The sequence below is a fragment of the Microtus pennsylvanicus genome, chromosome Y (assembly GCF_037038515.1).
Source record: "Microtus pennsylvanicus isolate mMicPen1 chromosome Y, mMicPen1.hap1, whole genome shotgun sequence".
Lineage (NCBI taxonomy): Eukaryota > Metazoa > Chordata > Mammalia > Rodentia > Cricetidae > Microtus > Microtus pennsylvanicus.
This window is the reverse complement of record NC_134602.1, coordinates 4,494,216-4,518,573: the sequence shown is the minus strand read 5'-3', so window position 1 is coordinate 4,518,573 and position 24,358 is coordinate 4,494,216. Positions and strand designations below refer to the sequence as shown.

The following is a 24,358-nucleotide window of genomic DNA, read 5'->3' as shown; positions in this document are numbered from 1 at the left end:
CTTAAAGGTTGCTGTGAACACCTTTAAAATTTCCTTCGCTCGATCCTGTTGGCCCTGGATCATTGGGCTACTGGCGGCCCTGCTTAGTTGCTGAGGAATCTCATCAGGACGGGTGAGTGTGTGCTATCCAGAGGCCGACTGTCCCGGAAGAGAGCACAAACCCCCTCCCCCAGCTCCTTCTGCAGGGCTGTCTCTCTTTCCCATGATCCAGCCCCCCCTTCACCCCTCCCCAACCCTGCCCTGCTGTATGCTAGGACCAGTGCTCAAGTACAGTTTTAAGCTCCTAAACTAAGGCGACCCACCCATAGCGGTGAGTGCCTGCCTACCGGGCAGACCTCAGAGTCCCCTGTAAGGGAGCCGGGCACCTTCAGCTCTGGCGCCAGGCTTCCTGCGCGCTCTTGGATACCATCCCCCCCTTGCTCCATTCATCCTGTTGGCCCTGGATCATTGGGCTACTGGCGGCCCTGCTTAGTTGCTGAGGAATCTCATCAGGACGGGTGAGTGTGTGCTATCCAGGGGCGGGAACGGTTCCTACTTCTGCACTGAAGAGATATACCCAGAGAGTCAATCACAGCAAAGACTGGACCAAGAGACCAGGCCTCTCCTGGCTCCATTTGAAGGAAGAGATGGGAAGGCGCCAATACAAGAATTCCTCCAACAACCTGAAAGGCAACATGACACCACCAGAAACCAGGGATCCCGAAATAAGAAGAATTGTACACCCTACTCCTGAAGAAATAGAAGAAATCGACTCAAAACTTAACTATATGAAAATAATAGAGGACCTTAAACAGGAGGTGAAAAACTGCCATAAACAATTAGAGATTACAAACAAAAAGGTAGAGGAAATGAATAAATCGCTCAAAGACACGCAAGAAAACCAAGAGAAACAAGAAAAAGCAATCAAACAGGTTAGGGAAGCGGTTCAAGACATGAAGAATGAAATGGAAGCAATGAAGAAAGCACAAACCGAGGGAAGAATGGAGATGGAAAATCTGGGTAAACGAACAGGAATGACAGAGACAGGTACTAACAGATTACAAGAAATAGAAGAGAGAATATCAGACACTGAAGATACCATAGAGAAAATAAACACACTGATCAAAGAAAACAGCAAAACCAACAAATTCTCATCACAAAACATTCAGGAAATTTGGGACACAATAAAAAGACCAAACCTAAGAATAATTGGAGTAGAAGAAGGAGAAGAAGTGCAGCTCAATGGTACAGAAAATATACTTAATAAAATTATAGAAGAAAACTTTTCCAACCTGAAGAAAGAGGTACCTATGAAGGTTCAAGAAGCATACAGAACACCAAATAGGCTGGATCAAAAGAAAACATCCCCTTGCCATATAATAATCAAAACACAAAATATGCAGAATAAAGAAAGAATATTAAGAGCCGCAAAGGAAAAAGGCCAACTTACTTATAAAGGTAAACCTATCAGACTTACACCTGACTTCTCTATGGAAACTATGAAAGCCAGAAGGTCCTGGATAGATGTAATGCAAAAACTAAGAGATCATGGATGCAAGCCCAGACTACTATATCCAGCCAAGCTTTCGTTCACTATAAATGGAGAAAACAAAATTTTCCAGGATAAAAACAAATTTAAACAATACGTAGCCACAAATCCAGCCTTACAGAAAATTATAGAAGGAAAATCACTAACCAAGGAGTCCAACAATGCCCACAATAACTCAGTCATCTAGAGACCTTTCACCAGCGCATCTCAAAGAAGGGAAACACACAAACCCTACTACTAAAAAAGTGACCGGAGTTAACTACCACTGGTCATTAATATCACTTAATGTCAATGGGCTCAACTCACCTATAAAAAGGCACAGACTAAGGGATTGGATTCGAAAACAGGATCCAACATTCTGCTGTCTACAAGAAACACACCTCAACCACAAAGACAGGCACCTACTCAGAGTAAAGGGCTGGGAAAAGGCCTATCAAGCAAATGGACCTAAGAAACAAGCAGGTGTGGCCATACTAATTTCTAACAAAGTGGACTTCAAACTTAAATCAATCAGAAGAGATGGAGAGGGACATTTTATACTCATAACAGGAACAATTCATCAGGAAGAAGTCTCAATCCTGAATACCTATGCTCCTAATATAAAAGCACCCATGTATGTAAAAGAAACATTACTAAAACTCAAGACAGCCATCAAACCACACACACTAATAGTAGGAGACTTCAACACTCCTCTCTCACCAATGGACAGGTCAATCAAACAGAAACCTAACAGAGTAATTAGAGAATTAATGGAGGTAATGAAGCAAATGGAGTTAACAGACATCTATAGATTATTCCACCCGAACAGGAAAGAATATACCTTCTTCTCTGCAGCTCATGGAACCTTCTCGAAAATTGATCACATACTCGGTAGCAAAGCTAACTTACACAGTTACAAAAAAATATTAGTAACTACCTGCGTCTTATCAGATCACCATGGATTAAAGTTAGAATTCAACAACAATGCTACCCCCAGAAAGCCTACAAACTCATGGAAACTGAACAGTCAACTACTGAACCATACCTGGATTAAGGAAGAAATAAAGAAAGAAATTAAAGTCTTCCTTGAATTCAATGAAAATAAAGAAACAACCTACTCAAACTTATTGGACACTATGAAAGCAGTGCTAAGAGGAAAGTTCATCGCACTAAGTGCCCACTTAAAGAAAACAGAGAAAGCACATATTGAAGACTTAACAGCCCACCTGAAAGCTCTAGAAAAAAAAGAAGCAGACTCACCTAGGAGGAGTAGAAGATTGGAAATAATCAAACTGAGGGCTGAAATCAACAAAATAGAAACACAGAAAACAGTCCAAAGAATCAATGAAACAAAAAGCTGGTTCCTGGAGAAAAATCAACAAGATTGATAAACCCCTATCCAAACTAATCAAACGGCAGAGAGAGAACACGCAAATTAATAAGATCAGGAATGAAAAGGGGGACATAACCACAAACACAGAGGAAATTCAGAGAGTCATTAGATCTTACTACAAAAGTCTGTATGCCACTAAACTGGAAAATGTAAAAGAAATGGACACTTTTTTAGATAAATACCATTTACCAAAATTAAACCAGGACCAGGTGAACAATCTAAACAGACCTGTAAGTCGCGAAGAATTAGAAGTTGTTATCAAAAACCTCCCTACCAAAAAAGCCCAGGGCCAGATGGGTTCAATGCGGAATTCTACCAGAACTTCCAAGAAGACCTAATTCCTATTCTCCTCAATGTATTCCACAATATAGAAACAGAAGGGTCACTACCAAATTCCTTTTATGAAGCTACAGTTACTCTGATACCAAAACCACACAAAGACTCAACCAGGAAAGAGAATTACAGGCCGATCTCACTCATGAATATCGACGCAAAAATCCTCAACAAAATACTGGCAAACCGAATCCAAGAACACATCCGAAAAATTATACATTATGATCAAGTAGGCTTCATTCCTGAGATGCAGGGCTGGTTCAACATACGAAAATCAATCAATGTAATCCAGCATATAAACAAACTGAAATTAAAAAACCATATGATCATTTCATTAGATGCTGAAAAAGCATTTGACAAAATTCAACATCCATTTATGTTAAAAGTCTTGGAGAGATTAGGGATACAAGGGTCATACCTAAATATAATAAAAGCTATATACAGCAAACCGACAGCTAACATCAAATTAAACGGAGAGAAACTCAAAGCCATCCCGCTTAACTCAGGAACACGACAAGGCTGTCCACTTTCACCATACCTCTTCAATATAGTGCTGGAAGTTCTAGCAATAGCAATAAGACAACATAATGGGATCAAGGGGATTCGAATTGGAAAGGAAGAAGTTAAACTTTCGTTATTCGCAGATGATATGATAGTGTACATAAGCGACCCCCAAAACTCCACCAAAGAACTTTTACAGCTGATAAACAGCTTTAGTAATGTGGCAGGATACAAGATCAACTCCAAAAAATCAGTCGCCCTCTTATACACAAAGGATATGGAAGCAGAGAGGGAAATCAGGGAAGCTTCTCCATTCACGATAGCCACAAACAGCATAAAATATCTTGGGGTAAATCTAACCAAGGAAGTGAAAGATCTATTTGATAAGAACTTTAAGGCATTGAAGAAAGAAATTGAGGAGGATACCAAAAAATGGATGGACATCCCTTGCTCTTGGATTAGGAGGATCAACATAGTAAAAATGGCAATTCTACCAAAGGCAATTTATAGATTCAATGCAATCCCCATCAAGATCCCATCAAAATTCTTCACAGATCTGGAGAGGACAATAATCAACTTTATATGGAAAAACAAAAAACCCAGGATAGCCAAAACAATCCTATACAATAAAGGATTGTCTGGAGGCATTACCATCCCTGACTTCAAACTCTATTACAGAGCTACAGTAATGAAAACAGGGTGGTACTGGCATAAAAACAGAGAAGTCGACCAATGGAATCGTATAGAAGACCCGGATTTAATCCCACAAACCTATGAACACCTCATTTTCGATAAAGGAGCTAAAAGTATATAATGGAAGAAAGAAAGCATCTTCAACAAATGGTGCTGGCACAACTGGATGCCAACCTGTAGAAGAATGAAAATAGACCCATATCTGTTGCGGGAGGTCCTCCCACTCCTCCAGCCTATCGTCGCTGAGATACCAGCCCCTTGGGGCGTGGTCTCTCTCCCTTTAAAAAAGCAGCCACTTCCCTCTCCTCTCTCTCTTCACTTCCTGCTCCGCCGGTGACTTGACTTCCTTCCTGGTTACGCAGAGGGCTGACAGTGATCTGTAAGTTTTTTCCCCTTTAAATAAATATCACCCTATTAATCATAATCCCACATTGGTGTGGCATTGTTTGTGACTTACGCCTTCACATATCTATCACCGTGCACAAAACTCAAGTCCAAATGGATTAAAGACCTCAATATCAGCCCGATAACACTGAACCTGATAGAAGAGAAAGTGGGAAATACCCTACAACAGATGGGCACAGGTGATCGCTTCTTAGGTATAACCCCAGAAGCACAGACATTAAGGGCAACATTGAATAAATGGGACCTACTAAAACTGAGAAGCTTCTGTAAAGCAAAGGACACTGTCACTAAGACACAAAGGCAACCTACTGACTGGGAGAAGATCTTCACCAACCCCACAACAGACAAAGGTCTGATCTCCAAAATATATAGAGAATTCAAGAAACTAGACTTTAAAAGGCTAATTAACCCAATTAAAAAATGGGGCACTGAACTGAACAGAGAATTCTCAACAGAAGAAGTTCAAATGGCCAAAAGACACTTAAGGTCATGTTCAACCTCCTTAGCGATCAGGGAAATGCAAATCAAAACAACTTTGAGATATCATCTTACACCTGTCAGAATGGCTAAAGTCAAAAACACCAAGGATAGCCTTTGCTGGAGAGGCTGTGGAGGAAGGGGTACACTCATCCATTGCTGGTGGGAATGCAATCTTGTGCAACCACTGTGGAAGTCAGTGTTTCGGTTTCTCAGGAAATTCGGGATCAACCTACCCCTCGACCCAGCAATACCACTCTTGGGAATTTACCCAAGAGATGCTTTATCATATGTCAAAAGCATTTGTTCAACTATGTTCATAGCAGTATTATTTGTAATAGCCAGAACCTGGAAACAACCTAGATGCCCTTCAATGGAAGAATGGATGAAGAAAGTATGGAATATATACACACTAGAGTACTACGCTGCGGTAAAAAACAATGCTTCTCGAATTTTGCATGCAAATGGATGGAAATAGAAAACACTATCCTGAGTGAGGTATCCCAGACCCAAAAATGATGAACATGGGATGTACTCACTCATAATTGGTTTCTAGCCATAAATAGGGACCACGGAGTCTACAATAGGCGAATCTAAAGAAGCTAAGTAAGAAGGTGAACCCAAGGAAAAACATATAGTTATCCTCTTGGATAAGGGAAGTATACAAAATTGCCGGGGAGAAAAGTGGGATGTTGGGGGTGGGGTGGGATGGGGGTAAGGGGAGATGGGGAGAGAAAAGGTAGAAGGAAAGGAGTGGGGACTTGGGGAAACAGGAGGATCAGGATAAAGGAAGGTTGGATAGGGGAGCACGGAACCCCATTTCTTAGTTAAAGGACCCACTTTAGGATGGGCAGGAGACTTGACCCTAGAGGGGATCCCAGGTGCCCAAGCTGAGGCCCCCAGTTAGTTCCTTGGGCAGCTGAAAATAGGGAACCTGAAATGACCCTATCCTAGAGCAATACTGACGAATATCATGCATATCATCCTAGAACTTTCATCTGGCGACGGATGGAGATAGAGACAGAGACCCACACTGGAACACTGGATAGAGCTCCCAAGGTCCCAAGGAGGAGCAGAAGGAGGGAGAATATGAGCAAAGAAGTCGGGACCACGAGGGGTGCACCCACCCACTGAGACAGTGGAGCTGATCTACTGGGAGCTCACCAAGGCCAGCTGGACTGTTACCAAAAAAAGCATGGGATAAAACTGGACTCTCTGAACATGACAAACAATGAGGGCTGATGAGACGCCAAGGACAATGGCACGCGGTTTTGATCCTACGCAATGTGCTGGCTTGGTGGGAGCTTAGCCAGTTTGGATGTTCACCTTCCTAGATATGGACGGAGGGGGGAAGGACCTAGGACTTACCACATGGCAGGGAACCCTGACTGCTCTTTGGACTGGAGAGAGAGGGGGAGAAAAGTGGGGGGAAGGGGAGAGGGGTGGGAGGAGGGGGAGAAGAATGGGAGGAGGGGGAGGGAAAAGGGAGGCTGTGAGGAGGTGGAAATTTGTTTTTTTTTCTTTCTTTTCTTTATTCTCCTTTTATCAAAAAAAAATACATATAAAAAAAAATTTGCTTCGCTCAACTGCCAACTGAGATAAATCAATAATGATGCCACCATTCAGCAGGAAGCATGTTTGAGAGAAAAAACTGCACCCACGTTCCCAAATATGGCTTATAAACATTCTCTTACATTTAAAGTGGGATGTGATATAGATATGAATATTTGCATTAGTATAGATTTTGCTTTACTGATAGAGATTTTAGGTCAATTTTGTTATATGTATATGCATTTTTGATCTTAATTAAGGTATTGTGATTGTGTAGTTCATTTAAAAATATAATGTATATAGGTTATTAATGGATAATCATTAATAATAGTCAAGTTTGTAGTCATGTTTTTTAGATTTTCTAGCTACATATATATGTATATATATATATATATATATATATATATATATATATTTCAGTTAGATAGGCATTATTCATATCTCTCCAGACTACAAAATAGGCTATTTAATGTTTTAGTACCTTAGGGTTTTTCATGACAGTGAGACACTCTACTCTTGGCAGCACATATCTACTTCAGGAAGAAGATGGGCATCAAAGAGGGTCCTTATGGAGTTTGATAGCCATTTGGGGAAGAAACTGCTCTTGCCTGGATTGTTGCATAAACTGTACACAGAAAACACTCAGAGAGAGGACTACTGAACTTGCCTAAAGGTGAGATGATCTTTTCGTGTTCCTGATTCAGGAAAGGGTCAGCAAAACATTCTTCAAGACAAGCAGATAGTGACTGCCTTTGAAATTTCCTGCTTCATGGAAATGTCTGCTGGAAACTATGGGCCTGTAGGCTGAGGATGGAAACACCAACGGTACAGAGGAACTTAGGGTGACTGTCCAGGCAGCGAGATGTCTCTGTCATTTCTAGAGTTTGAAAATGGCTTACTTTTTGTTTGCTTAGGTAATACTGTATTATTCTGGAGTCTCTGATGGAGTTGAAGAATAGATAGATAGTTATAGTTTTCCATTGTTATGATAAAAGATAAAATAGATATAAATATTGTAACTGTAATTCTTGCTTGATAACTGTTTTGTTATATGTAATTTTGCTATGTGAAAGTTAAAGATTCCGTTCTTGTTTAAACAGAAATAGGAGTAATGATGGAGTATAGGTCATTGGTTAATTAAATAAAGAAACTGTTTGGCCTGAAAGGTTAGAACATAGGTGGGTGGAATAAACATAAGAGAATGCTGGGAGGAATAGGAATTGAGCTTAGAGATGCCATGCACCTCTCCCATGGGCAGAAATGGTAGCTCTGCACTCTGAGGCAGATGGCGATACAGCCAGCCACCAGGTCAGACATGCTAAATCTTTCTTCTAAGCGCGTCTCGTGCTGCAACATACATTATTAGACATGGGTTAAGAGGCTGAAAATAATGGGGCAGGCAGCGTTGAAATGAATAATTTTGTGTTGTTATTTCGGAGCATAACCTTACAAGGCGGCCCCATGGGGATGCAGCCCTGCTGCTCAAATTTCTACAATCAAGGGGGAAATGGAAGAAGGGAAGAAAGAAGAGAGAGAGACAAGGAAGAATGGATGAATTCAATCATTCCTTGGAAAAATGAGTGAACCAATGAATGAGGAGACCTAGTAGGAAAAAATGTGCTGCATTCCCTCAGAGAGTCAGGTCAAATTAAGGATTGACAAGGTTTTCCACTAAGGAGGAGGCTTATTCCATTTTACCTTCTTTGTGCTCCAGGCCAACCCACAAGAGTGATGATGAGGACAGGGAGAAGAAGAGGAGAGGGTGTACCAGAATTCCCTGGTACAATTTCTCACCCAAATTGTAGCCAAATCACCTGACCTGGGACAGCTGATCTACATGCTGGACCCTAACTCCCAGTTTGACAACTCTAACATTTTAACCAAGTTTGTGAAGATGAAGGGACCAACAATAGCCCAGTTACAGGATGGCAGGTTCCTTACAGGATGGGAGTCAGACATCAGTACCATATTGGTATTTGGCGGTTTGATGGGTGTGTGGGGTCTTTGCCAGACTCCACCTAGCATCATGGATTCCCTACTTTACTGATATTATGGAGTTCGGTGCATTCATCATATGTGTGCATGTCACACACTAGTGAGCATCATATGTACATGTTTATCCTGTGTGTGGGTGAGTGTGTTCATGAGTTTTATAGCCCGAGTACTACAGAACATGATCAATGAAAGGGAACACTGTTTTCCAGATATGGCAGGGCAATTATTTAAATGAACTGACAAGGGTTGGATGGCATGGATAAGACCTATGAGAGTTCAAGGCATACCGAATCCAGGCATGACAAAGTAGGTGGCAGACAGAATTCTGGCAAAACTTAGTAGGTAGCTTGATGTCCAACTTACTGGAGAAGAGTAACTGAGCGGAGACACTTTTCACTAAGCAACATGCTCTAGTGGAGATCAAACATCCTTTGACTTACAGCCAGTACGAATTAAACCATTCATCAAATGAAACCTAATTTTCTCTGATTTTGAGTAGACATTTCTGTCCCTTCCTGATTAATCTACTCTTTATCCTCTTAAGTCCCAATACCTCACGCTGATATCGGTCACATCTTTCCATTTGACATGGTTTTCCCTCAAGCTTCGTACCGCCCCGAGATCATACAACTTTTTGTCCCCTCTCCACTGCTTCCTTGACAGCCATCTTGTCCTTTACCACACCACGCATCCCCAGTCCTTTACTCTCCAAGGGGAAAAGACCATAAATCCTGCTTTGTTTTGAGGCATGTATTTCTGTGATGCCCCATCCACCAAACACAATCCATCATTGACCAAATAACACAACATGTTAACAAATTTTTATTCTTTGAGAAAGAATAATCCATTGGAAAAGATACCAGGATTCATAGAAGACCTGAGGTATCTCTGAAAAAACACATTCCCAAAGAGAGCATTAAGTCTGCCCCTCAAAATTTGAGAATTTCACTTTAACTGATCTTCACCAAATCATAGACATAGATATGGAATTCATTATCAAACTTGATGAAATACACAGAAGGTTTGTTGGGAACTTGGCAAATAATTTTACCTATCTCTTGGGTTCCATCTTTTTTGTTGTACTGCACTCTTTTGCCCTCCAAGGAATCCCTGCCTAATTCCAAAGTCACCTCTCCTGGAGGACATTCAGGCGTGATGTGGAGGTTGCCTTCAATGGAATCATCATGATGGTGGTAAAGGTACAGGACCGGATCATTCTCGTTGACAATGTAGAAACAGGTCGTTATGGTCTGCACCTCATCTGGGACCACGCCACTCCACTCTTCCTTAGAGCATGGCATGATGTGGAAGTTGCCTTCCAGGTAGTCATCCAGGAGGTGGTAAATGTACAAGACGGGATCATTCTTGTAGGTAATATAAAACCAGGTCTTCATGTTTGGCACCTCTTCTAGGACCATCCCGTTCCAGTCATTCTTAGAGCCATTTGTGCCCATGAATGTATGTTTCACTGCTCTGCCAACTAAGGTGTTTGAGAGATGAGTGTCTGTCACCTGAGGAAATGGCACATTATTAGGCAGGGTCTTCAGGTTTAAAATCCTTTCATCACTGTGAAGCTCCAAGCCATAGACACAATCAATCCCATCATATTTCAACAAATAGAGAGAGGGATATGTTGGCAGTTGATCTAGAATGATGGCTTTCCAATGGGTGACTGGTTCATTGGCTTCCATCCAGCCATGAGGAACTCTGCGGCCAACAATATTCTCCAGGGCCTCAAAAGGCTTACTAAGTTTTTGCTTCTGGAGCGATGGCCCATTCTTCTTCTGGAGATGTGGCATGCAACTCATACTAAGAGGCATCTTCATCATGGCGGGAGACTTTCTGAGATAGGCCACAGCACTCCTGTTCCACTGTCTCTTGGCTCTGTTTCTGTGCTTGGGCTTCATAGCAGCCAATCTCTGCATAGGAAGGACTCTTCAGTTTAAATCAGACACAAAGTGGTTTCCTCTACCATAAGTGCCTGCAAGGATAAGAAGGTGAGGATGTGAGGTCAAGGCTCCTTTTAGGAATAACTTTGGAGCAGGTGAAAAAGGCAGGGCTGAATAGATTTGGATACCTAAATGGAATATGTTCTTAAGAAATTAATAGGAAAATTATCAAACTCTTGTCTACAGCTCAGGATATGTGTATCAGAGACATATTCCTGCTGCAAAATGCAATTGACCTCTACTGAGAAACCTACTTCCTGACTTACTATATCAATGAGAGAGGAAGCTATGCCTATACCTAAAGTGAGAAAGAAATATCTGAACAGATGGCAAAGAATTCAAAGAACAGCCACTCCTCTCCTTACCACTCAAGCTACTGGTTAGTTGGCTGATCTATAACCACCTGCCCAAGGTCATGGCACTCCAGTCCACTGGCTCTCTCTATTGTGTCTCCTGATCCAGATCCAGGTTGATTACATAAAGATATTCTGTATCTTCATTAGAGAAGTGAGTACTGTGAGTCAAACTGCCAAAAGAAAGAAACATTAATCTGTGCAACAGCATCTATTAGAATTAATTATCTTTTAAAACACATATGGTCAAAGAGGATCTTTGCCATTTAAGTGGACTGAGGAATTGGACATTTTTAGCAAAGATAGAGTGGGGAGAATACCCGACATTAACCGTCCCCCAGCTATCAAATATAGGAGCTGTTAACGACATAAATTTTGGACCCAGAGCAGATTTGAAAGAAACCTTTCTTTGACTACAGAGGTCCTAGTTGCTTCCTAAACATATTTACCAAAAGAAAATATCTTGGCTCTCTAGACTCCAACTTCTAGAAATTCGGTTGAACAGTTGTGGAGCCCAAGAGCTGAACTGACCTCCTCAGCCACCGTGAAGATAGTAAGCCCACCTTCACAGAAGACTAGTGCTTCATGTGGAACAGAGTTGCCACCCCCAACCAAAGCTTTGTGACATCATCAAGGCTCTACTTATGTCATAAAACTCCTCCTAGCCAGGTTTCTTCCCTACTAACCCCCAGAAATATCCAGCATACAGGTCCTAAAATGCTGCTCATACAGCCCCAGGAAGACCCAAAATAAAAACCCCAATCTTCTTCCCAATTACTTGAGTCATATTTTCCAAGTAACTCAACCCCTTTATGTGTTTTTTTTTTCTCTAAAATAATTTTTGGTCTGAGTCAACAACTCACATGAATGTTTTTTTTTCCTAGCTCCAATGTCCTCATTGGTTATTTTCTATTGATTTTTCCATTACTTCATAATAATAATTATCAAACTTTCCACTTCTCTTCCTCCTCCCACATTCTTCTTGCTCCGCAAATAAACCTCTCCACTCAAACACCAGTCCAAATAGATGGCAGGGTACCTTGAGCTGTGGGAATTCCAAGCCCGCCCTTCATCCATCCAGATTCAGCAAGGTATGCATCCACAAAAAATATGATCACAAAAAGCCAGTGTATGATATGCAGACAATTGCAAGTGCCATTATCTTTGGCTTCTCCGTCTGCCCCAATTGTCAGCCACATTCACAGCTTCCAGTTTGATCCCATGTTCTTTCATTCCCAGGTCACTGGATTAGTTGAAATCCCCTTAGTTCAGGCACAGTGTCTCATAGTGTGGACCAAGCCCTTATATTCCTGACATCCTTGCTCTTTTTCTCCATCCATCTGCTCTTCCACTGGAGCTTGGAAGCTCCATCTAGTTTTCTGATTTTGACCCTGACTTGATCTCCATCATTTGCCAAACAAAAGTTCCATGGTGGTTTTCAAGATAGTCAGTCATCAGTCTGACTATGGGACAAGGCACACATAGTTCCTAGGGACATGTCACAGTGCGGTCAACTTCTCCTCCCTGCTAAGTACCTAGAGAGGGTCACCCTATGGCCTTCTGAGAACCACTCGAGAGATATGGATCTTGACATCACCAGAATGGCCCCATAAATTGAGATATCATCAGTGTATGTGCATTAACTTGTGTGTGTTTGTGTGTGTGTATTTAAATCACAATAACAAATGGATTGTAACATTGAAGTTTCTTCTCATCTTGAGAAGAATATTTGCTACAGAAACACTCTCACAGTAATAATGAGAGTGTAAACTATCTAAGAAAGGAGAAATAACTGGAGGAATCCCCCAGGAGTTAGGCTCAGTGTCCCAGGAATTACGCCCAAGGAAAGTCAATGAACTCAGTGATGGAAGATAAAACCCAGCCTAAATAAAACCCTAAATCATTTAGATGGAACATGAGATACTCTTACAACAGTTACAAGAGGTCTAAAATGCCTGGACTGGAACATAAGGGGAACACAATGACGTGGAGCTGAGAGTGCATGGCAAAACTGATTGGATCTGGCAAAAATTATGTAAGCATACCAAGGAAACCACCAGTGGGACAAAACCCTAAGAAATCTGTATGACAACATATCATGTTGAACATAATGAAATTTATAGACAAAGGAAAGATCTTAATTATGTCACTGTCACACAGGTGATGATGAACCAGTTCCATCGTAGAGTGACTCCCTGCTGTGTTTAAGATAACCTGTCAATTCTGTCTAGTCAGTTACAAGGAAATTTGCATTAATTGCACAGATTAACTATCAGCATCATTTACTGCACAATCAAAGGCAAGGCAAAGAAATCATAGACATGTTGTTGAATGCTGATGATGTTATTGGGAGTTTTGATCGTTTTTTTTTCTTAAAGGGAAATATTCGGTGACTCTCATGCATGAAGCAGATCCTTTCTCTGTGATGTTTCCTGAATAGCCACTGAGATACCAGCCCATTGAGTTGTGGTCTCTCTCTCTTTTAAAAAGCAACTTCTACCTTCAGCTTGATTTCTTGCTTGAGCTTCCCTTCCGGCTACTAGGCTCCTTTTCTGATCCTGCAGAGGGCTTTTGTAAGGGATTGTGATCTCTAAGTTTTTCCCCTTTCAAGAACTAATCATTCTATTAATCACAATTCTAAACTGCTGTGGGAGTTTGTTTGTGACTTATGCCTTCACATGTGATACAAGCGACCTGATGTATAGGGTCTTCTCTCTGTTCATGTGGGGAAGGCATGGCAGCAGGAGTAGATGGCTGCTCATTCTCTGTGAGGAAATCAGTAAACAGTGGGCACCAAATACAAGGATGTCCTGAAATATTAAGTCTTGTCCTTTCAAGGCCCCAAAGCCTCCAGCTAGGTTCAGGGTCACGACAATCTCCAAAACCCACCAAGCATGAAGTATTCAGAACCAGAAGCCTGTGTGTGCCATATCATATAAATTCATCGTGAGTACACCAATCTGTTTTTTTTCATTCTAAATTATTTTGTCTCATCAGAACGATCTATATTACCAATTAACCAAATTTGCTGCATCTTTGGTGTCCTAGAATTGCTTTAAATTGTTGCTGGGACAGTCTTACAAACCTTGCTGTGTTGTTATGAGACCTTAAGGGGACAGCACTTATTTCAGAAATCAAAGGCAGATGGGTTCAATCCTATGGTTAGCTGTTAGCTAGACACTGGAAGGATGGATTTGACTAAGAAAGGGAGACAGCATACATGGAGGCAGGTAACCTTTCCTTTGCAAAATGACCCATTTTGAGGCCTTACATCAGGCTCTTCTCTTCTCCTAATCTTGTTTTTTTTTTTTTTATTGGTTTAGGAGAAGAATTAAAACTCCATTTACAGTATCTGTGAACCCGAATGAGTTAAGTATGTTTGACCAACTTGATGTCTGCCTGTCTGTCAACAGGGCCAGAGTTCAGGGGCATCTGATGCATAGCACAGCAATGTCAGCCATCAATCTCTGGTCCACCTAACTCTACAGCATTAGAGTTGTCATGGTTGCTCATCTGATCTTCCTCATATGATCTCAATCCACAGAGATGTCAGAAATTCCCCCCCTGAGAGTGCAAGTTCTTTACAAATGAAAGATTATACAACAGAAGACACATGGGAGATTTATATGGGCAAGCTGTTGAAAGGATAAAGTGACAGAGGAAGTTTATTGATTAATTAAAGAAAGAATCCGCTTCAGCTGATAGGTTAGAACATAGGTAGGTGGAGTAAACAAAATAGAATGCTGGGAGGAAGAGGTAGTGAGCTCAGAGAAGCCATGCTCCCCTCTCCCCGGCAGATGCCATAGCTCTGATCTCTAAGGCAGATTTCGATGCAGCCAGCCACCATGTCAGACATGCTGAATTTTTCCTGGTAAGTGCACCTCGTTATACTACACTGATTATTAGAAATGGGTTAAAATGCTGAATCTAATGGGCCAGCAGTGTTTAAAAGAATACAGTTTTTGTGTATTATTTCAGGCATAACCTTCATGCGGCCGTGGTGCTGGGGACACAGCCTCGCTGCTCAAATAACTACAGAATAGCTTGCAGCCTTGTGGACAACTGAATCCACTGAAAGCCTGAGAAAGCTTGGGAAAGAATAAAGCATGTTTTCTTGGTAGCAGCGATTTCTCGGTCTGCTCTGCTTGCTAGAAGAAAGCAAGGGCTCTCATCTAAAAGAGGCTTGCTGACTCAGCTTCAGCTGCAAAACCCTGCAGCCCTTAAGCGGTCCTGCCACAAAACATTTAAATGGTGTTGATAAAAGCCAACTGAATGCTTGTATGTTTTCAGCAGTAGCAGCAAAACAAACTGTGTTGTTTTAAAATGCCGGCTTTCTGGGCCATCCTGCCTGGGCAAACTCTGACTGTTTGAGGAAGGAGGGCCAGCTACAGAAAGAGGGCTTGAGTGTTGTCTGTTGCAGCCTCTTTGATGGCAAGGACCTTGAAACACTGTAGACTTGGGGCACTGAATGCGGTTCTGTTCGGTACCTCAGCCACAAGGTTGGAATTGCAGAAAGCTAAGGAATGGGCTACATCTGGCCAGCAAAGCCACGGCTTTAGTCCTACTGAGATTGCTTGGTAAATGAAAGACTCATGTGGTCAGAAAAACAGAGAGAGAAATAGAGTAAAGAGAGATTCAAAGACAAAGAAAATTTTTAAATGATTTACAGTGTGTTAAAAATATGTGCAGGCTAAAATTTGAAGTTCTTAAAGTTAAAAAAAAGAAGAGAGTTTTTGGGTGTGGTAGGACATCCCTGTAAACCCAACACATGGGAGGCAGAGGGAGATTGACCTCTGTACCTTCAAGGTGAGGTAGCACGTGCCTTTAATCCCAGTGCCTTGAAGGCATAGAGAGGCAGATCTCTGAGACTTCAAGGACAGACAGGTATACAGAGTTATTCCAGTTCAAAGATACAGAGAACCTGTCTCAAAAGGCAAAAAATAAAAAGGAAAAGTAAACAAAATAGAGGTTAAATTGAAGCGCACAAAGATGGAAAATTCACAGCGAATTTTGATATTGTATGCTATTATGCTCTTTTTGAATCATTGGAATTTTGAGGAAGTAGCAATAGCTGCTAAAAGATGTTTCTTTATAAAAGCTGCTGAAATAATCCAACATAGATATTTTGAAAATGCCTTGACTTTGAAATTTGGATCTAAGGACATGATGCTTTGGAAAGGAGTTTCTATTTTGTTTTCACAGAGGGTGATAGTCTGTGGATGCCTCTATCCTAATATGGTAGGATGGACCACGCCCTACTTAAAGGTTGCTGTGAACACCTTTAAAAAATTGCTTCACTCAACTGCCAACTGAGATAAATCAATAATGATGCCACCATTCAGCAGGAAGCATTTATTTTGGAGAGAAAAAATTGCACCCACGTTCCCAAATATGGCTTATAAACGTTCTTTTACATTTAAACTGGGATGTGATATAGATATGAATATTTGCATTAGTATAGATTTTTGCTTTACTGATAGAGATTTTAGGTCAATTTTGTTACATGTATATGCATTTTTGATCTTAATTAAGGTATTGTGATTGTGTAGTTCATTTAAAAATATAATGTATATAGGTTATTAATGGATAATCTTTAATAATAGTCAAGTTTGTATTCATGTTAGTTAGATTTTCTAGCTACATAGATATATATATATTTCAGTTAGATAGGCATTATTCATATCTCTCTAGACTACAAAATAGGCTATTTAATGTATTAGTACCTTAGGGTGTTTCATGACAGTGAGACACTCTACTCTTGGCAGCTCATATCTACTTCAGGAAGAAGATGGGCATCAAAGAGGATCCTTATGGAGTTTGATAGCCATTTGGGGAAGAAACTGCTCTTGCCTGGATTGTTGCATAAACTGTACACAGAAAACACTCAGAGAGAGGACTACTGAACTTGCCTAAAGGTGAGATGATCTTTTCGTGTTCCTGATTCAGGAAAGGGTCAGCAAAACATTCTTCAAGACAAGCAGATAGTGACTGCCTTTGAAATTTCCTGCTTCATGGAAATGTCTGCTGGAAACTATGGGCCTGTAGGCTGAGGATGGAAACACCAACGGTACAGAGGAACTTTGGGTGACTGTCCAGGCAGCGAGATGTCTCTGTCATTTCTAGAGTTTGAAAATGGCTTACTTTTTGTTTGCTTAGGTAATACTGTATTATTCTGGAGTCTCTGATGGAGTTGAAGAATAGATAGATAGTTATAGTTTTCCATTGTTATGATAAAAGATAAAATAGATATAAATATTGTAACTGTAATTCTTGCTTGATAACTGTTTTGTTATATGTAATTTTGCTATGTTAAAGTTAAAGATTCCGTTCTTGTTTAAACAGAAATAGGAGTAATGATGGAGTATAGGTCATTGGTTAAGTAAATAAAGAAACTGTTTGGCCTGCAAGGTTAGAACATAGGTGGGTGGAATAATCATAAGAGAATGCTGGGAGGAATAGGAATTGAGCTTAGAGATGCCATGCACCTCTCCCATGGGCAGAAATGGTAGCTCTGCACTCTGAGGCAGATGGCGATACAGCCAACCACCAGGTCAGACATGCTAAATCTTTCCTTCTAAGCGCACCTCGTGCTGCAACATACATTATTAGACATGGGTTAAGAAGCTGAAAATAATGGGGCAGGCAGCGTTGAAATGAATAGTTTTGTGTTGTTATTTCGGAGCATAACTTTACAAGGCGGCCCCATGGGGATGCAGCCCTGCTGCTCAAATTTCTACAATCAAGGGGGAAATGGAAGAAGGGAAGAAAGAAGAGAGAGAGACAAGGAAGAATGGATGAATTCAATCATTCCTTGGAAAAATGAGTGAACCAATGAATGAGGAGACCTAGTAGGAAAAAATGTGCTGCATTCCCTCAGAGAGTCAGGTCAAATTAAGGATTGACAAGGTTTTCCACTAAGGAGGAGGCTTATTCCATTTTACTTTCTTTGTGCTCCAGGCCCACCCACAAGAGTGATGATGAGGACAGGGAGAAGAAGAGGAGAGGGTGTACCAGAAATCCCTGGTACAATTTCTCACCCAAATTGTAGCCAAATCACCTGACCTGGGACAGCTGATCTACATGCTGGACCCTAACTCCCAGTTTGACAACTCTAACATTTTAACCAAGTTTGTGAAGATGAAGGAACCAACAATAGCCCAGTTACAGGATGGCAGGTTCCTTACAGGATGGGAGTCAGACATCAGTACCATATTGGTATTTGGCGGTTTGATGGGTGTGTGGGGTCTTTGCCAGACTCCACCTAGCATCATGGATTCCCTACTTTACTGATATTATGGAGTTCGGTGCATTCATCATATGTGTGCATGTCACACACTAGTGGGCATCATATGTACATGTTTATCCTGTGTGTTGGTGAGTGTGTTCATGAGTTTTATAGCCCGAGTACTACAGAACATGATCAATGAAAGGGAACACTGTTTTCCAGATATGGCAGGGCAATTATTTAAATGAACTGACAAGGGTTGGATGGCATGGATAAGACCTATGAGAGTTCAAGGCATACCGAATCCAGGCATGACAAAGTAGGTGGCAGACAGAATTCTGGCAAAACTAAGTAGGTAGCTTGATGTCCAAATTACTGGAGAAGAGCAACTGAGCGGAGACACTTTTCACTAAGCAACATGCTCTAGTGGAGATCAAACATCCTTTGACTTACAGCCAGTACGAATTAAACCATTCATCAAATGAAAACTAATTTTCTCTGATTTGGAGTATACATTTGTGTCCCTTCCTGATTAATCTACTCTTTATCCTCTTAAGTCCCAATACCTCATGCTGATATCAGTCACATCTTTCCATTTGACATGGTTTTCCCTCAAGCTTCATACCGCCCTGAGATCATACAACTTTTTGTCCCCTCTCCACTGCTTCCTTGACAGCCATTTTGTCCTTTACCACACCACGCATCCCTAGTCCTTTACTCTCCAAGGGGAAAAGACCATAAATCCTGCTTTGTTTTGAGGCATGTATTTCTGTGATGCCCCATCCACCAAACACAATCCATCATTGACCAAATAACACAACATGTTAACAAATTTTTATTCTTTGAGAAAGAATAATCCATTGGAAAAGATACCAGGATTCATAGAAGACCTGAGGTATCTCTGAAAAAACACATTCCCAAAGAGAGAATTAAGTCTGCCCCTCAAAAGTTGAGAATTTCACTTTAACAGATCTTCACCAAATCATAGACATACATATGGAAGTCATTATCAAACTTGATGAAATACACAGAAGGTTTGTTGGGAACTTGGCAAATAATTTTACCTATCTCTTGGGTTCCATCTTTTTTGTTGTACTGCACTCTTTTGCCCTCCAAGGAATCCCTGCCTAATTCCAAAGTCACCTCTACTGGAGGACATTCAGGCGTGATGTGGAGGTTGCCTTCAATGGAATCATCATGATGTTGGTAAAGGTACAGGACCGGATCATTCTCGTTGACAATGTAGAAACAGGTCATTATGGTCTGCACCTCATCTGGGACCACGCCACTCCACTCTTCCTTAGAGCCTGGCATGATGTGGAGGTTGCCTTCCAGGTAGTCATCCAGGAGGTGGTAAATGTACAAGACGGGATCGTTCTTGTAGGTAATATAAAACCAGGTCTTCATGATTGGCACCTCTTCTAGGACCATCCCGTTCCAGTCTTTCTTAGAGCCATTTGTGCCCATGAATGTATGTTTCACTGCTCTGCCAACTATGGTGTTTGAGAGATGAGTGTCTGTCACCTGAGGAAATGGCACATTATTAGGCAGGATCTTCAGGTTTAGAATCCTTTCATCACTATGAAGCTCCAAGCCATAGACACAATCAATCCCATCATATTTCAACAAATAGAGAGAGGGATATGTTGGCAGTTGATCTAGAATGATGGCTTTCCAATGGGTGATTGGTTCATTGGCTTCCTTCCAGCCATGAGAAATTCTGCGGCCAACAATATTCTCCAGGGCCTCAAAAGGCTTACTAAGTTTTTGCTTCTGGAGCGATGGCCCATTCTTCTTCTGGAGATGTGGCATGCAACTCATACTAAGAGGCATCTTCATCATGGCGGGAGACTTTCTGAGATAGGCCACAGCACTCCTGTTCCACTGTCTCTTGGCTCTGTTTCTGTGCTTGGGCTTCATAGCTGCCAATCTCTGCATAGGAAGAACTCTTCAGTTTAAATCAGACACAAAGTGGTTTCCTCCACCATAAGTGCCTGCAAGGATAAGAAGGTGAGCATGTGAGGTCAAGGCTCTTTTTAGGAATAACTTTGGAGCAGGTGAAAAAGGCAGGGCTGAATAGATTTGGATACCTAAATGGAATATGTTCTTAAGAAATTAATAGGAAAATTATCAAACTCTTGTCTACAGCTCAGTATATGTGTATCAGAGACATATTCCTGTTACAAAATGCAATTGACCTCTACAAGAAACCTACTTCCTGACTTACTATATCAATGAGAGACGAAGCTATGCCTATACCTAAAGTGAGAAAGAAATATCTGAACAGATGGCAAAGAATTCAAAGAACAGCCACTCCTCTCCTTACCACTCAAGCTACTGGTTAGTTGGCTGATCTATAACCACCTGCCCAAGGTCATGGCACTCCAGTCCACTGGCTCTCTCTATTGTGTCTCCTGATCCAGATCCAGGTTGATTACATAAAGATATTCTGTATCTTCATTAGAGAAGTGAGTACTGTGAGTCAAACTGCCAAAAGAAAGAAACATTAATCTGTGCAACAGCACCTATTAGAAATAATTATCTTTTAAAACACATATGGACAAAGAGGATCTTTGCCATTTAAGTGGACTGAGGAATTGGACATTTTTAGCAAAGATAGAGTGGGGAGAATACCCGACATTAATCGTCCCCCAGCTATCAAATATAGGAGCTCTTAACGACATAAATTTTGGACCCAGAGCAGATTTGAAAGAAACCTTTCTTTGACTACAGAGGTCCTAGTTGCTTCCTAAACATATTTACCAAAAGAAAATATCTTGACTCTCTAGATTCTAACTTCTGGAAATTCGGTTGAACAGTTGTGGAGCCCAAGAGCTGAACTGACCTCCTCAGCCACCATGAAGATAGTAAGTCCACCTTCACAGAAGACTAGTGCTTCATGTGGAACAGAGTTGCCACCCCCAACCAAATCTTTGTGACATCATCAAGGCTCTACTTATGTCATAAAACTCCTCCTAGCCAGGTTTCTTCCCTACTAACCCCCAGAAATATCCAGCATACAGGTCCTAAAATGCTGCTCATACAGCCCCATGAAGACCCAAAATAAAAACCCCAATCTTCTTCCCAATTACTTGAGTCATATTTTCCAAGTAACTCAACGCCTTTATGTGTTTTTTTTTCTGTAAAATAATTTTTGGTTTGAGTCAACAACTCACATGAATGTTTTTTTTTTCCTAGCTCCAATGTCCTCATTGGTTATTTTCTATTGATTTTTCCATTACTTCATAATAATAATTATCAAACTTTCCACTTCTCTTCCTCCTCCCACATTCTTCTAGCTCTGCAAATAAACCTCTCCACTCAAACACCAGTCCAAATAGAGGGCAGGGTACTTTGAGCTGTGGGAAGTCCAAGCCCCCCTTTATCCATCTAGATTTAGCAAGGTATGCATCCACAAATAATATGATCACAAAAAGCCAGTGTATGATATGCAGACAATTGCAAGTGCCATTATCTTTGGCTTCTCCGTCTGCCCCAATTGTCAGCCACATTCAGAGCTTACAGTTTGATCCCATGTTCTTTCATTCCCAGGTCACTGGATTAGTTGAAATCCCCTTAGTTCAGGCACAGTGTCTCATAGTGTGGACCAAGCCCTTATATTCCTGACATCCTTGCTCTTTTTCTCCATCCATCTGCTCTTCCACTGGAGCTTGGAAGCTCCATCTAGTTTTCTGATTTTGACCCTGACTTGATCTCCATCATTTGCCAAACAAAAGTTCCATGGTGGTTTTCAAGATAGTCAGTCATCAGTCTGACTATGGGACAAGGCACACATAGTTCCTAGGGACATGTCACAGAGCGGTCAACTTCTCCTCCCTGCTTAAGTACCTAGAGAGGGTCACGCTATGGCCTTCTGAGAACCACTCGAGAGATATCGATCTTGACATCCCCAGAATGGCCCCATTAATTGAGATAACATTAGTGTATGTGCACTAACTTGTGTGTGTTTGTGTGTGTGTATTTAAATCACAATAACAAATGGATTGTAACATTGAAATTTCTTCTCATCTTGAGAAGAATATTTGCTACAGAAACACTCTCACAGTAATAGTGAGAGTGTAAACTATCTAAGCAAGGAGAAATAACTGGAGGAATCCCCCAGGAGTTAGGCTCAGTGTCCCAGGAATTACGCCCAAGGAAAGTCAATGAACTCAGTGATGGAAGATAAAACCCAGCCTAAATAAAACCCTAAATCATTTAGGTGGAACATGAGATCCTCTTACAACAGTTACAAGAGGTCTAAAATGCCTGGACTGGAACATAAGGGGAACACAATGACGTGGAGCTGAGAGTGCATGGCAAAACTGATTGGATCTGGCAAAAATTATGTAAGCATACCAAGGAAACCACCAGTGGGACAAAACCCTAAGAAATCTGTATGACAACATATCATGTTGAACATAATGAGATTTATAGACAAAGGAAAGATCTTAATTATGTCACTGTCACACAGGTGATGATGAACCAGTTCCATCGTAGAGTGACTCCCTGCTGTGTTTAAGATAACCTGTCAATTCTGTCTAGTCAGTTACAAGGAAATTTGCATTAATTGCACAGATTAACTATCAGCATCATTTACTGCACAATCAAAAGCAAAGCAAAGAAATCATAGACATGTTGTTGAATGCTGATGATGTTATTGGGAGTTTTGATGGGTTTTTTTCTTAAAGGGTGACTCTCATCGGTGACTCTCATGCATGAAGCAGATCCTTTCTCTGTGATGTTTCCTGAATAGCCACTGAGATACCAGCCCATTGAGTTGTGGTCTCTCTCTCTTTTAAAAAGCAACTTCTACCTTCAGCTTGATCTCTTGCTTGAGCTTCCCTTCCTGCTACTAGGCTCCTTTTCTGATCCTGCAGAGAGCTTATGTAAGGTGATGTGGGAGTGTCATATATCAATCTGTTGATTTCATTGGCTAAGCAATAACGGAACTGCCTCGGCCCATTTCATTGGTTAGAAGATAGGTGGGAGGAGTAGACAGAACAGAATGCCAGGAGGAAGAGGAAGTGAGGTCAGACTCCACAGCTCTGCTCTCCGGAGCAGACGCAGGAGAGACGCCATGCTACCTGCTCCAGGGAAGACGCACGCTATGAAGCTCCAACCCAGGATGGACTTAGGCTAGAATCTTCCCGGTATGCGCACCTAGGGGCGCTACACAGATGATTAGAAATGGGCCAGAGCAGTGTTTAAAAGAATACCGTGTCCGTGTAATTATTTGGGGCATAAGCTAGCCGAGCCAGGCGGCTGGGGATTTGGGGACGCAACCCTGCCGCCGTCCATATTACTACAAATGGCGCCCAACGTGGGGCTCGAACCCACGACCCTGGGATTAAGAGTCCCATGCTCTACCGACTGAGCTAGCCGGGCCAGGCGGCTGGGGATTTGGGGACGCAACCCTGCCGCCGTCCATATTACTACAAATGACGCCCAGACGTGTGGCTAACTGAGTCCACAGAAAGCCTGAGAAAGCTTAGAAAAGAATAGAGTAAAGCATGTTTCTTACGGCAATTTCTTGGGTCTGCTCTACTTGCTAGAGGCAAGCAAGCGCCTCATCTAAGAGAGGCTTCCTGACTCAGCTTCAGCTGCAAAGCCTGCAGCTCATTAAGAGGTCCTGCCACGAAACACTTAAACAGTGTTGACGAAAAGCTGAACGCATGTTTTTCGGTTTTCAGCCGTAGCAGGAAAAAAGCTGCGCTGTTTAAAAATGCCGGCTTTCTGGGCCATCCTGCCAGGGCAAACTCTGACTGTTTGAGGCAGGAGGGCCAGCTACCGAGAGAGGATTTGAGTGTTGTCTGTTGTAGCTTGCTGGCTGGCAGGGACCTTGAACCGCCATAGAGGTGTGGCTATAAACATGGCTGCAGCCTGTATATCTGCCATGAGGCTGGAAAGCTAAGGAATGGACTGGATCTAGCTGGCAAAGCCATGCCTTTAGTCCTACTGAGATTGCTTGGCAAA

At 41.7% G+C, this 24,358-nt stretch overlaps 1 non-coding gene across 1 annotated transcript; it reads right to left on the bottom strand.

Annotated features, from left to right (window-relative positions):
• Positions 1-23,697: 23,697 nt before the first annotated feature.
• Positions 23,698-23,770, bottom strand: Trnak-cuu (transfer RNA lysine (anticodon CUU)). Its single transcript has one exon. It is a non-coding gene; the product is annotated as a tRNA-Lys (tRNA).
• Positions 23,771-24,358: the final 588 nt, after the last annotated feature.